At 35.2% G+C, this 14557-nt stretch overlaps 1 protein-coding gene and 1 long non-coding RNA gene across 2 annotated transcripts in view; one reads left to right on the top strand and one right to left on the bottom strand.

Annotated features, from left to right (window-relative positions):
* LOC123524452 (hydroxymethylglutaryl-CoA synthase 1-like) overlaps positions 1-14557 on the bottom strand; it is a 369785-nt gene that overhangs the window by 33320 nt on the left and 321908 nt on the right. The gene's annotated exons all lie outside the window — the stretch shown is intronic.
* On the top strand, positions 4249-13604 carry LOC123524451 (uncharacterized). Its single transcript, XR_006681274.2, has 4 exons — positions 4249-5785; positions 9710-9848; positions 10525-10614; positions 10961-13604. It is a non-coding gene; the product is annotated as an uncharacterized LOC123524451 (long non-coding RNA).

The following is a 14557-nucleotide window of genomic DNA, read 5'->3' as shown; positions in this document are numbered from 1 at the left end:
CGGCTGTATGTCCAGCCACAGGGTACTTGCGGGCGTAATATTTTTTAGGTTGAAACCGCGAAGCGGTTGAGACCTATAATTACCATATTCTGGAACTTGCAAGAATATCATACTGACAGTTTTCACTGAAAGGTAGATTAATCCGCCAAGGTTTTTACCCGTTTTTCAGGCTAATCGACAGATATTTTTATTGATATAAACTGTTCTCTGATACAGTCCGTTGATATTTTCATACATATGTTAAACGTTAAAGAATGCGTCATTTCGCATGAAAAATATGTTTTTAGGTCTGTTGACCCACCGATCATGGCTAATTTGAAAAGTGAAGGTGTATTCCTTTAAAACATTTCAGAAAACCCCGAATGTGACCGAAGCCGAGAAAATATGCCGATAAAAATAGTTCGAAACGTATTATAAAGATTTCTCTAATTTAGCCTTAAAATAACATATTGCACTCATCAGTAATAAAACAGCATTTGATCTGAATAATTTTTTGTACATGTATATACCTGCGATTCTTCCTACCTCCCGACTCCTACGCAGTTCTTCGAGTGGCAAGGGAGATGACTGCGTAGGAGTTTGCTGTATAAGAAACTGTTTGATTTCGTCTAAAAATGGACTAGATTTTTGAATTACTTCCCTTTATTCTTAAATTTTTCCTATTTTAGTACAGCTTTGATAAAGACCGATTCATATTATTTATTTCCTATATCATGGGCGTAGGAGCTAGTTTAACTTTGGGGGGGCCAAACCTTTTCAACCGGCAGTTTGGGGGGGGGGGGGGCGTGGTTAGCGACAAGGTATCCTCAGTGCATTATTCATGACAAAGCCTCAAAGCCTTGTACAGGGATTAATTGGTTAATTGGGCCATAGGCCCCTCAAACCTTTATGTTTTAGCAATCATTGAGTTATTCTGATGATACACATACGACTAGGCACTGAACTGTCTTAATCAGTCATATTATGTATTGTTCTAATTAAGTGTGCCATTTTTTTTACATTCTTCTGTTGAAGCCCAGGACATACAATCAATTAGCACTGCATTTGTCTAATTGTGGTATAAAGTTGTGGAAATATTATTTCCCTTGAATGGACAATGAAAAACAAAAAAATACATAACGTTTACATGCGTAAACAGGCTTAATAGTTAGGCCTTCATTGATTTTGCAGACGCTCAAACCGGAACTGTAGTGATTGCGCTCAATGATATATTATTTTTATAAAATGTAAACGATTCTTGGCGTGGCGCGTACAGATTTCAGTACTCACACTACGGAAAGAGACATTTTTAGTCAGAATACAAGGGAAGGCCAAATGCAAATCAAAAATCAGGTTGAAAAGAATTATATGATGCTAAGTAAATGTTATATTAGACTGCAATTTATATCTCTTTTCCAAAATATTCGGGGGGGGGGGGGGGGGGGCCAAACTATATTTTGGACCCCCCTCTCCTAGCTGTGGCGGGGGCCTGGACCCCGCTGGCCCCCCCCCCCTGCTCCTACGCCAATGTATATTCAGTTTTATCTTTTGATATTTTTTTCACGACTGATGTAAAATTGAGTAAAAATATTTGTTTAAGTTTTACAATTTTTATGTAAATTTAGTTTTAGTAATTATATTGCTACATTGCTTCAATGTGTCAATATAGGGGGCCTTCGTGGCCGAGTGGTTAAGGTCGCTGACTTCAGATCACTTGCCCCTCATCGATGTGGGTTCGAGCCTCACTCGGGGCGTTGAATTCTTCATGTGAGGAAGCCATCCAGCTGGCTTACGGAAGGTCGGTGGTTCTACCCAGGTGCCCGCTCGTGATGAAATAATGCACGGAGGGGCACCTGGGGTCTTCCTCCACCATTCAAAAGCTGGAAAGTAGCCGTATGACCTATCATGTGTCGGTGCGACGTTAAATCCATCCAATGTGTCAATATAAGTAACAGTTACATATGCAATCGTGCTGCATCTGCATGGTTTTTATGTTACATGTTTGTTTCAATATGTAATATTAAATAGACTTACTTCATTATTTACAAGATAAATATCGGCATTCCCTGTAAATCGTAGATATGTCTCGATTGTAGCGGGACTTGACGATGACATTGAACAACGTTACGCCAGTTCCGGATTTGTATTACAATTATTGTTGAACTGAAAGAACGCCATGGTGTCGAAATTTGTCATTTTGATAAAGGCCATAAGGCTGAAACATTAAACAGAAATGTCACCAAAATCTCAGTGAAATTTCACCAAATTTCATTGAAACAGGTGAAATTTAACAATATCATAAAAATTTGGTGAAATTTCACTAAAATTTCAATGAAATTTTAATGAAATTTGGTGCAATTCATTTCTCACCAAAATTTATTTTTCAGTGAAATTTTGATTGTCAAATTTTTGTGAGCAAAATTTTGGTGAGAAAATCTGATGAAGTTATACATCATTATTTAGAAGTAAAGCCTTACTATGTTCACACATGTGCCAAATTAATGTCCTAAAATGGCCACCAAGTTATTAATTAACAGGGGAAAGCAAATTCAAAGCGTGTTTTCTTCAAATTGAAATGCAATTAAGGGTAGGATAATTTTTCAGGGTTACAATCTATATTATCACCAAGGGAAATAACTGGTGATTACATATTTCGTCTGCAAAGTCACATTGATAGAAGATTTGTTTCCATCTGTGAAAAATACCATATTTTCATTACATGAACATGGTAATAGTGGAAGAAAAATTGCAGAATAATTGAAAATAGATAGTTCTACTGTAAATAAGTGTTTAAAGCTTTTCAAACAATGCTGAAAATTTAGAAAACATTGATGTAAACAAGTGGGTGGGGAAATGTAGAAAAAAAAGAAGATAAGTGTGAGACTAACATAAACATCACAGGAATGATCCTTAGGTAGCCCCCTTTCAAAATTATTCAAAGAATTGAAATTCAAGGAGAACTCTGGTTGCCATGGCAACCAAAAGGAAAAACTTTAAAAATCTTCTTGTCCAAAACCTCAGTTCATAGGGCTTTTATATTAGGGTACCATATGCAACATTATCTAGAGGTCTACTACCAAGACTTTTCAAATTAGGTCGCTGGAGTGAGAAGAGGCCCATCCCCGGGGTCCCAAGTTTTACATAGACTTATAAAGGAAAAGACTTTAAAAATCTTTTTTCCTGAAACCACAAGACAGGCCTTTGATATTTGGTATGTAATATTGCCTTATGGTCCTCTACCAATACTGTTCAAATAATTACCCAGGGGTGAAAAGAGGACCCACCATGGGGGTCCCAAGTTTTGCATAGACTTATATAGGCATTTGTTTTTAAAAATGTTCATGTCTGAAAGTTCAAGGCCTAAGCCTTTGATTCTTGTTATGTAGCATTGCCTAGAGGTTCTCTAACAAATCTGGTCAAATTATGCCTCTGGAATGAAAAGAGGCCAAAGCCTGGGGGTCACTTGTTATATAAATTACTTAGGAAAAAATACTTCAAAAAATTTTCTGATATTTTTCCCTAGACTATTCAAGTACAATTAACTGATGACCCCAAGTAATTTGGGGTCACTTGACTTTGACCTTGACTTTAGTAACTTTCTTGCTTTTTAAGATACAGCCTTGAAATTTTGCCAAATTCTTTACATGAAATTTCATTGATATTTCTGCGAAATTTTGGCGAAATTTTGACAAAATGTCTCTGAAATTTCTCTGAAAGAATTTGGCAAAATATTGATGAAATTTGGTGAAATTTCACAGAAATATCAATAAAATTTTACCAAAATTCACCGAAAGAATTTGGTAAAATATTGATGAAATTTGGTGAAATTTCACCAAAATTCACCGAAAGAATTTGGCAAAATATTTGTGAAATTTGGTGAAATTTCACAGAAATATCAATGAAATTTCATCAAAATTCACCGAAAGAATTTGGCAAAATATTTCTGAAATTTGGTGAAATTTCACCAAAATTTTACTGTTATTTTGGCGAAAATTTAATGAAATTTCAACAAAATTTTACTGATAATTTGCCAAAATCTTTCACTGTTATTTCACTGATATTTTATTGAAATTTCATTGAAATATCTGAAATTTCACTGATCATTTTCACTGAGTCTTTAAAATTGATTGTTAAGCAAAATAGAATCAAAGAAGTAAATAACGAGTGTCAGTTATGTAGAATATCACATGGGGTCGTTTGCATGATGTGAAGTTTCTCGATGTTGGCCTACATATGTGTCCCAAATTAATGAAACTGTTTGATTTCATTTAAGCAAAATAGAATCAAAGCATCACAAGGGGGCATTTGTGTCTTCTCTTGATGTAACCCTACAATGGAAATTCCATTCATGTGCCCTGCCCGGCTTTGCTTAGTGACTTGCAGCTATATAAGTCCAATATATATATCTTCTGAAAAAAAAAAAGAGATCGAGAGAAAAGATCCGTATTCCTTAATTGTAAAAACATTCATAACACGATTTTCATGTGTACAGTTCCTTTTTTTTTTATCTGAAAACTGTGCAGAAGTAATAACAGCAGGATTTTGGGATAGAAAGGTCTAGTTTCCTGTTTGGTGGATCCCAATGACTTCTACTGTTGTTTTAGCAGGGTCGGTCGTTTGTAGAAACTTTTTTTAACAAGGTAGTGGAGTTTAAAGGCAACAGCCCATGAATTAAAGAAGTGGGGTTGCAACACTTTTAATGTATTGGTGTCATGATTAAGTTGTGACATCAATACATTGTATTTCTAGGGTCAGCTAAACTAGAAGTTAATTTCACATAAATGTGTAGAATTATACAACCTGTGCTCCAAGAATTGTGATGGTGTATTATGTGATATCGTGTTGAATTTTGAAAAATATATTTAGATTTTTCTATTCTACTCGATGCTTTCAACCTAGCTACATGGAAATACTTTTAAAATTATGTCTTCTAGCTTATTAAGTTAAGAATAAGAGAAGGGACCCATGATCCTTATTTGTCAAAACATTATTCTATATATCTGAAAATTGTGTTTTTTTTGTTTTGTGAAAGTCGACACAATGGCTATTCTTAATTAGTAGCCTTATTTATTTAATACGTAACGTTTTGTCAAGAAAACATTTACTCAAATATTATATGTACAATACACTGGTGAACATAGAAAGTAGCATTGATTACGTCAAAAATATATATTATTTGCAATTGATGTAGCCCGCTGCCAACACTGTAGATTTGTTAGTTATTTTTCGAAACGCTATAACCCAGCAAACACACGACGTCGCAAAGACGTCTTTTTATAGTTGTTTTGGGGTCGCGACGTCGGTGACCAGAATCCGACGTTGTTCCAACGACGATACACCGAACAAAGTCCGACGTCGCTATCCCGACGTTGTTCCAACGGCTTTACAGCGACCAAAATCCGACGTCGCTAATTCCGACGTTGTTCCAACGGCTTTACAGCGACCAAAATCCGACATCGCTATTCCGATGTTGTAAAAACGTTGGAACAACGTCATTAGATCTACTGAAACTTTAAAATATTTCAAGCTGCAAAAATAATTTCATTGCGTGAATACTTTATTGCATTTTTGTCGGTTAGCGCTATTCGTCATGTCGTGAGGTTAGTAACATTACCATCTAACATTAACTCGAAAGAGTTCCGTCCCATGATTTCCGACATGTGTTCGAAATTGACCAATCAAAACAGGTCTAGCTCACGTGTCTTTTTGCGCTCGTTCATGTTGTTGATCGGAGTTTTGAAAGTTCGTGGAAGTATTTAAAAAGCGCCCTGTACAGATTATATGTCAAATCATGGCTTCTCCACCTGTAAGTATGTTGTTAGTTTTTACAGCAGTTATTTTTTGTCATGACGTTTTTAAAACTGTTGAAGTTATAGCTATAACTTATATTGTCATATATTTTCGCGGTAGGCCTATTACCGGTAATTTGTATGTTGACATTGTTGTGCTGCATGAGGATAAATTAATAATTATGCATTTTAGGCTAGAAATGGACTTACTTAAAATATCTTGCATGCGATGAAGATCAGACTGTCAACATTTTGCAGTCTTTTACTGTTTACAGTGCAAAAAATAGTTAGAACTTTCCATAAATTATAAAGGTTTTTACAAAGGGATTTTAGTTTATAAATTCACGTATGCTTAGTGTCTAACAGTTACATGCCATTTGTATGTTGATATCTGTCACCAAACAGCATTACTTGTTGGAAGCGGCTAGGGGTGTGGTAGTCAAACTAATTTTATGCGGGTCATGATACAGGACTAGACTAGATGGTGTTTGTAAACAAATCCGTTGTAGTTTCTATTTTTAGAACTGATAAGACAGTGAGAGCGGCTAGACGTCCATGTTTTTTTTTTTTGTAAACAGTGATGTTTTTCTAACTGCATCAATATGCTTAAAACACAGATTCTATCAATATTTTTTTTTATCAATTCTGATCAAAATTCTATCAAGCCACCAAAAGTCTGTATATGAAAAAAGTCCCTGCCCATCCCCACTTCTGCATAATAACGTGCAATGCATTCACACGCCATCCACCATACAACAAGAAAATTTAACAGAAGTGCCAGTGTGAACAGGTTGTTCCATTATCTAAAGGCAACAGAAATATAGCCGGAACTATGCTTACTTGTCGCTGTCACCATATTGACTAACATAAAATCAACAGTTTTAACATTTTGTTTGTAGTCAAAGCCATTGCGTGACGTCACATGTTTTAGAGATTTCCTGAAAGAAATCGTATCAAATAAGTTTAGACATGTTGAGACAGCGACAGTCAAGTTATCACACTGTCCCGAAACATCCTGTTACGTTGTATTTGGACATCTCCATATAATATAATTTATTATACTGCTTCACATTCGTTTGATGCCTGATGATTCTCTTCAGAAGTAACATAATAGTCCAACTAATCTGATGCGATCTTAGGAAATGTTGGGATAATTCTTTTCATATGGGCAGTATCCCCACTTGCGTCAAACACTCGAAAGACCAAAATAGTTGAAGCAATTTCCGATGAAATTTTCATCGCTGCCAACGCTTTACATGCTATAGGTTTAAAAGCCGATTATTTTCAAACATTAGTCATAAATTCAAATAAACTTACATGTATTGAACAGGGATTCAATTTCTCAATGATTTATGCCAAAATTATCAAATAATATCCAAAATTACTTATTTTCTGGTGATTTAAATGTATGTATGTACTGTACACGATTAAAGTTTACCGTGTCTCTACCCTTAGAGAAGAAAAAGGCCTGCTGCGTACTCTTGCTGTGTACATACAGCGTATATGATGCGTACATGATGTGTACTGAAATCAAGGGCTTTAAATAGTACGCAGGATATACACCGCACATACACAGATAGTACGTTTGTAGTACACTTTTGACATGCAAATGAGCTCTGCCGCGTACTACTTGCTGCGTACATGCTGTGGACTACATAGTACACAGGATGTACGCTGGAGGAATTTAGTATGCGGGAAATAGTACGCAGCATGTACGCGGCACATACACTGTTCACATGCAAATGAGCCTGAGGTGTACTACCCCTGCGGCGTACATGCTGTGTACTCCTGTGGCATACATGCTGTGTACTCCTGCGGCGTACATGCTGTGTACTCCTGCGGCGTACATGCTGTGTACTCCTGGCCCGAGTCCTGCGGCATACATGCTGTGTACTCCTGCTGCATACATGCTGTGTACTCTTGTGGCGAAACTGCTGTGATAATGTAAATTCCTTACCCCACCAACTTTTGTATGCAAATGCTGATCATTTGGACAGAAAAAAACAGAAAAAAGATAAGTGACATGCATCAATAAGTATTTACCCTTACCAAAATAATGTAGATTGATGTTATCAAATAAATTAGTATGCTTTTCTTCATCCACTTTTCAATGAAATAAATCAATTTTTGTAGCATGTAATTTGGTAAACATTTGAAGAAAATGGCGTAACTGCATCAAGGGGAAACAACTTTAATGCAACTAAATATAAGTGTTATGATTTATTATAGACGATGTGTGCGTAGTATGTATTTATTTTGATTAAAATCCATCTGAGAACAATCTAGGACTGGAATTATATAAGCATTTATACACTTTTACGTCCGTAAAAAGTAGCGCACCAAAAAATTTTGGACTGATTTTTTCCAATGGGGCGAGCGCAATTAGCCAAAAACGTTCTGAAAATATACGAGCGGCAAATCCGATGAACAACTTTTTAATCTGGTGAGGCCTTAATGAGTTAACATAATGAGCATTAAAGCCTTTATAAAACATGATAGAATGGTGTTTTGCTTAAGAGTATTCAAATAACAGTGAGAGCTATTAATTCTTCTCATTCGGGCGCTGTTGAGGCATTATCTTGGTAATTATTTCATGTATTACAAAATGTAATGCAACGAAGTTCAAATAAGGCTTTTCAATTATCCAAGTTAGAAAGCTCCAGGATTAATTCAAAATGAAAAAGAATATATTTTTACACTGCATGCATGGTGCATGTAAGCTTCACAAATGAACATTGCAAATAGTAAATGGCAAATTTTCATTGTTCAGAATACTGGTAATCTGAACTATTCTATGCTATTAAGATAAAAGTTACTCGGAAATCAAGTTCTTGCTTCCAAAAAAAAAAAAATGTACAAATCCTTCCTGCATGAAGTGTACTTCAGACTTTTACCTAAAAAAATTCAAAGTATAAACACCAAAAGAAAATGAACAAGTCCCTCCCGCGTATATGAAGTTTACTTCAGACTTTAACTTATAAAAAAAAAACTGAGTATAAATGCCAAAAGAAATTGTACAAGTCTTTCCCGCGTATATGAAGTGTACTGCACAAATTTCAAAGTATCTGCGGTGTACATGCAGTGTACTATTTTCTTGTACAAGTCCCTCCTGCGTACATGCAGTGTACTCCTTAAATTTTCAGAGTCTGTGCTGCGTACTTGAAGTGTACTAGTGACCTCCTGCGTACATGCTGTGTACTCGTCGAAATAGTATGCGGCATGTACGCGGCATGCGGTGTATGTAAAATGTACTCCTCTGGCATACTACTGTGTTCGCGGCATATACACAGCAAATACGCAGCATGTACGCCACAGAGGCTTGCTTCTGTAAGGGTACATGCAAATATGCAAAACCAATAACTTTACATGACTGTGTTCTGTGATTTATATTCCATTATTTTGGTCCTTCAAAGTTTTGACGTTTAGATTGCCCGTCACAAATATAAAACAATCTGAACAGCGAATTATTTTGACTAGTAACATACATGTATATGCCTCGTGCAGAAAACCTAGGATCTGTTTTACAAAGATTTTGGTATGTCTGTGTTTAGTCAGGCATAAGTTTTCATTAACCTTTACCCTGCTAAGTTTCTAAAATGAACTGATCCATCGTTCAGTTTGGACAGTACCATCTATTTTTCGAAGGGGTGTTCACTGAAAATTTACTGACTGAATAGCGAACAGTGCAGACCATGATCTGCCTGCACAGATGTGCAGGCTGATCTTGGTCTGCACTGGTCGCAAAGGCAATCACTTGTTGCTAGTAGGCTAAAGGTTAACCGTAAACTAGTTGTGAAACTGATTCAAGGTTGTTTACATCTAAAATGCAAGACATTAAATTCTCAAAATTTATTTTATGCATGGGTGTACTACTGTTGTGTGTGCTTAAAATGTAGATTATTACAAAGTAGCTCTAATTTGAAATTTTTTGCTGTTGACAGGTTTCCATGTTGTCTGCTGTTGGAAGAACATCTATGAGGGACTGTGAATAGAATCTTTATCTTCTGCTTATATACAACACTTACTCATGGGCCAGTGGCACAATTTCTAGCTTTACAAGGATATGATGGTGTTTGATAAGTAAGTAATATTGGAATAAAGTTTCCATAAATTTATTACCTGTTTTTTTACTTCCTCTTGAATAAAATATGCGTGAACTTAACTGAAACTCATCTGAATCGTGTTTCACAAGCATTTTTGTGCATGTTTTAAATTTAGAAGAATACTTTAAGAGAATGAAAAATAATAATTATGCAAGAGTTGTATTTGTCTTGTGTCAAGTTTTTGTTGAACCCACTTACGGTGAGGTCGATATAGTCGCCACTTTCGATGTATGTGCTTGTGTCTGTCTGATTTTGTCCGGACCATAACTTATACATGCATGAACCAATCTTGTTTATATTTGGCATGAATGTTTACCTAAGTGAGAAGGTGTGCCATGCGTAAACCCCATGTTCCTGTCTCAAAGGTCAAGGTCACAGTTAAGAGGCCTACAGTCATACTGAAGTTTGTCCAGAGCAGTTCTTCTTCATGCATGGTGGGATTTTGATGTAACTTGGCATGAATGTTTACCATTATGAGACAGAGTGTCATGCGCAAGAACCAGGTCCCTAGGTCCAAGGTCCACTTGACAGCTGGCGGGCTCAACACTCTGCTCCTTAGCATACTTGTCTTATTGATTTAATTTTTAGTGATATAGATTCAAATTGTACCTTTTTTATTAACTTTTTATCACCAAATTCATTCTGTTTCATAGGTTGATGACAATGAAACTAATGACCATGTTAACATCAGAGGAAAAGCAAACTGGGAGAAGAAAGGACAACATTGTTTTCGATCTTGACGGGTAAATATTTAAGAAATGATATTTGATCATACTTACGTGAGAATGGTGTTAGTAAGAATAGAAATTCTAGAATTTGAATGGACCCGTCCAATGTATTCAGGGCTCCAGAAATTTTGAAAACTCAGAATGTCCGAAATGAATTCACGACATCGGCGCTATCCCACCCACTGTATTACCGTATAAACTTTGTGATAAAGTAAAGAAATTAGTATGTCATGTATTAAAAATGATACACCGTCACCTTACCATACATTTAACTTTATACATAATTCTAATATGTGTGATCATCTTCTAGTTTTTAACAAAACGTTTAAGTTTACATGTGTGTTAAAATGTATATTTTCAGCCTGCGTAGACATAGGACCAGGAAGGGGAGCTAGGAGTGGGAGAAGTGCCTGTGACTGATATGCACTATCAGATAGAAATCCAGTTCAAAAGGAAATCTGAAATAGTGAAATAGCAGAAATCATGACTTACATACTGTGTAATCTGCTCTAAAACACAAACATTTGAATTTAAAATGTGTTAAATGCAAAACAGTTCTACTTACAAAATGAATCTTTCAGTAAATTCTAAATGCAGCTGAAAAGTGATATACATGAAATGTGTGAAAACAGTGCAAGTTAAGTTTGATTTTTTGTTGTATACAAAACTGAAGAACTTGTATCCAATTCATTTTCTGGAAGCACAGTGTTATTGGAATTTTTTCAGATAATTTAAAATTCTACAAGGTGAAGAAATTTCAAATAGTATCTCGAGAAAAAAAGTTTGCACAATGAATTGTTTTTCAAAAATTTGTAGTTGTTTGTTCATTGTTTTGCCAGTCCATTACACTTAAACTTTACTTTATTTATTCTTAATATTTTTGTGAATGGATTAGATTACTCATTCACAAGGCAAAATCAAGAATTTGTTGGTTAAGGTTAATGTTGTCTCAAGCTAAGTGATGGGCAGACTTTATCCATTTGTAGTGATTTTGAGAATAATTAAAATAATTTGTCACATAAATCAATATTAAATGACCTGGCTGAAAGTTATATATGAAAAAAAAATGTATTTTGTTCAGATTGTTCTACATAGAACTTTTTTGCAAGATTTTTCATTAAAATCATTTTCGGAAACTGCATAAAAGATGCCGCAATTGGACCTTTATAACTTTACTATTTGAACTATAAGAATAGCTATCCTACTCGATACGGCATCAGCTTTGCGTCACACCTTGGTTAAGTTTTTGGTACCAGTTTACATTTTGGCAAAACCTTTGGGGATAAAGGTTTGAAACTTTCAACACTTGTTATCATCACCATATCCAATTTTAGGCAAGGGCACATAACTCTATCAAGGACTTTTGCTGAATTTGGGTACCTTTTATTTCCTACTAGTTCATATTTTGTGTAAACTGTTTGACATATGACATTGAAACTTTTATCACTTGATTATTATTATACCATAGTCTGTATCTGTAGGTAAGAGTACATAACTCTTACAAGTATTTTGGCTAAATTATGACTCTTTGGACTTGGAAATTGGTACAATTTCTTACCAGTCCATGTTTTGTGAAAACTGTTTGATGTGTGGCTTTGAAACTTTGAACACTTGTTTATTATATGATTGCCATCTGTAAGTAAGTGTTCATAACTCTGTCAACTATTTTGGCTGAATTATGGCCTTTTTGTACTTAGAAATTGGTTCAGTTTGCGTACAAGTACGTGTTTGTCAAAACTATTTGACATATGGCTTTGAAACTTTGAACACTTACTTACTTACTATCATGATTTCCATCTGTAGGCAAGAGCAGATAACTCTGTCAACGAGTTTGGATAAATTATGGTCTTTTTTGGAGTTGGAAATTGGTTCAGTCAAACTTATTGGAATGATTAAGCAAGATATTCCATTAAATAACAATAAATCTTGTGCAGAATGTAGTATACTAAATTTGAAATATTGCAGAAAATTTACATTCCTGCTGCATTTTTACCAATATCTAAATTTTATTCTCAACCGTTTTAGATCACATTTCTGTGTCAAATACACATTCCCTGCTAAACTTTTTGAAAGGAAGATGTTGAAAAATTTCACCCAAACTGTGGGTGAGTAACTTTAAGATTTTAGCTAGACTGTACAAACTATATGCAGAGCTATCCTACTTGTTTTCTGTCAGCATCTAAGATCAGATTTCACAGACCAAAGTGTGGTATCGAACCAGTATTTCTTGAATTATTTAAAGGAATTTTAGGCAGTTTCACTCATTAATGGCTATTATTCAATGCTTTTTGTTCAAACATAAAGTAATTGTATAGGGATAACGCATGTTTTTCGTGCTACAACATCTCCAGAATCCCGAGGGATTGGTTGGTACCCAACCCAGGTACCAATGATTCCCGAGGGATTCTGTAGATGTTATAACACGAAAATAACATGCGCTTACGCTATTCTGGCATAAAACGCAAAACCAAGTAAATGAATATATTGTCCCTCAACGTCATTAAATTCCCATGAAATGCGTGGTAAAGTTTGTTTTATCACGTTCACGTCATTTCCTTATGAATTATTCGTTTTGGGGCCGTAATATGTTTACGCTTTGCCACGGAACGCGCATAAATAAAAAGGTGTTACAACAGCATGTGAGCGCGAGAATCTCTCTGTTAAGACACCCCCGAAAAGTGACAATAACAGCAGTTTTATGCTAGAATTCAAGATAATGTTTCTTCACTTAGTATCATGTTTTAAAATAGTTAAACATGCTGCTTCTATGACAGCTCTTGTTTTTATATGCTATGACCCTTTAATACATTCAAGCAAAATGGTTGCCCATTTCCACAAGTGTTTATCGTTTTATTCATTGATGAAATATTTTGTTAAAAAGCTATTGAATAGTCGATTGACTGTTGCTGTCCCTGAACAGCTCTTTTTACAGATTACATGCATCAACAAAATTTATTTTTGATTGAATGGTATATGTACTTTTTAATAAAAACATTTCAGTTGAATCATATTTAGTATGTTTTCTTACTAGACCCAGTATGTTAAGATACGTCTTGTGACTATTCTATTATTCAGTACACTTTTGTTTAAAACCATAGACTGTTGTTTTTTTTTTGTGCTTTTAGACGAAACAACATTGAGAAAAGATGTCATTCAAATGTAAAAAATACATCTTTCCAAAGCTGTGAAAAATATGTCGTTCCAACACTGCAGAAGACGTCAAAACACCTTTCACGATCAAAGAAAAAACTACGTCTTTCAAACGTTGTGAAAAAGACGTCTTTCCAAGGTGGCAAAAAAGACGTCAACGCACCTTTCATTATCAACCAAAAAAGAACGTTTGTCCAACGTTGTGAAAAAGACGTCTTTACAACGTTGTGAAAAAGACGTCAACACACCTTTCATTATCAACCAAAAAACAACATCTTTCCAACGTTGTGGACAAGACGTCTTTCCAACATTGCAAAAAAGACGTCTTTCCAACGTTGTGACAAGACGTCAACGCACCTTTCATTATCAACCAAAAAACAACGTTGTTACAATGTCAGGAAAAGACGTCGTAACAACGTTGTAACAACGTGGTGTGTTTGCTGGGAACATACAACTTGAAACCTGGCAAACATTGATAGTCTTGGGAGTTGAGCAAATTTATAATCTTGGAGATCTGGTTACTTTGAGAATCATCTTGGAGTTGAACTTTTGAGGTGTTGAATTCTTGGAGTTGAACTTTTGAGGTGCTGAATTCTTGGAGTTGAACTTTTCTGGGTGTTGTGGCTGCAGTAAGTGCATTCTGGTACTGAACGATGTGCACTGCCTGTAGTCGTCTGATTCAACGATATTATTTTCATATCCTTCTAATTTACGCTTGATAATTCTTTTGATTTACTAATTGATCACCACAATTAAGTAATTCTTGGAAATATGCTTCAACTTACAATTATAAAAAAACTTGACACAT

This window comes from Mercenaria mercenaria, chromosome 3, assembly GCF_021730395.1.
Source record: "Mercenaria mercenaria strain notata chromosome 3, MADL_Memer_1, whole genome shotgun sequence".
NCBI classification, from domain to species: Eukaryota; Metazoa; Mollusca; class Bivalvia; order Venerida; family Veneridae; genus Mercenaria; species Mercenaria mercenaria.
The sequence above is the reverse complement of the archived record's forward strand: the minus strand, read 5'-3'. Positions and strand labels throughout refer to the sequence as shown.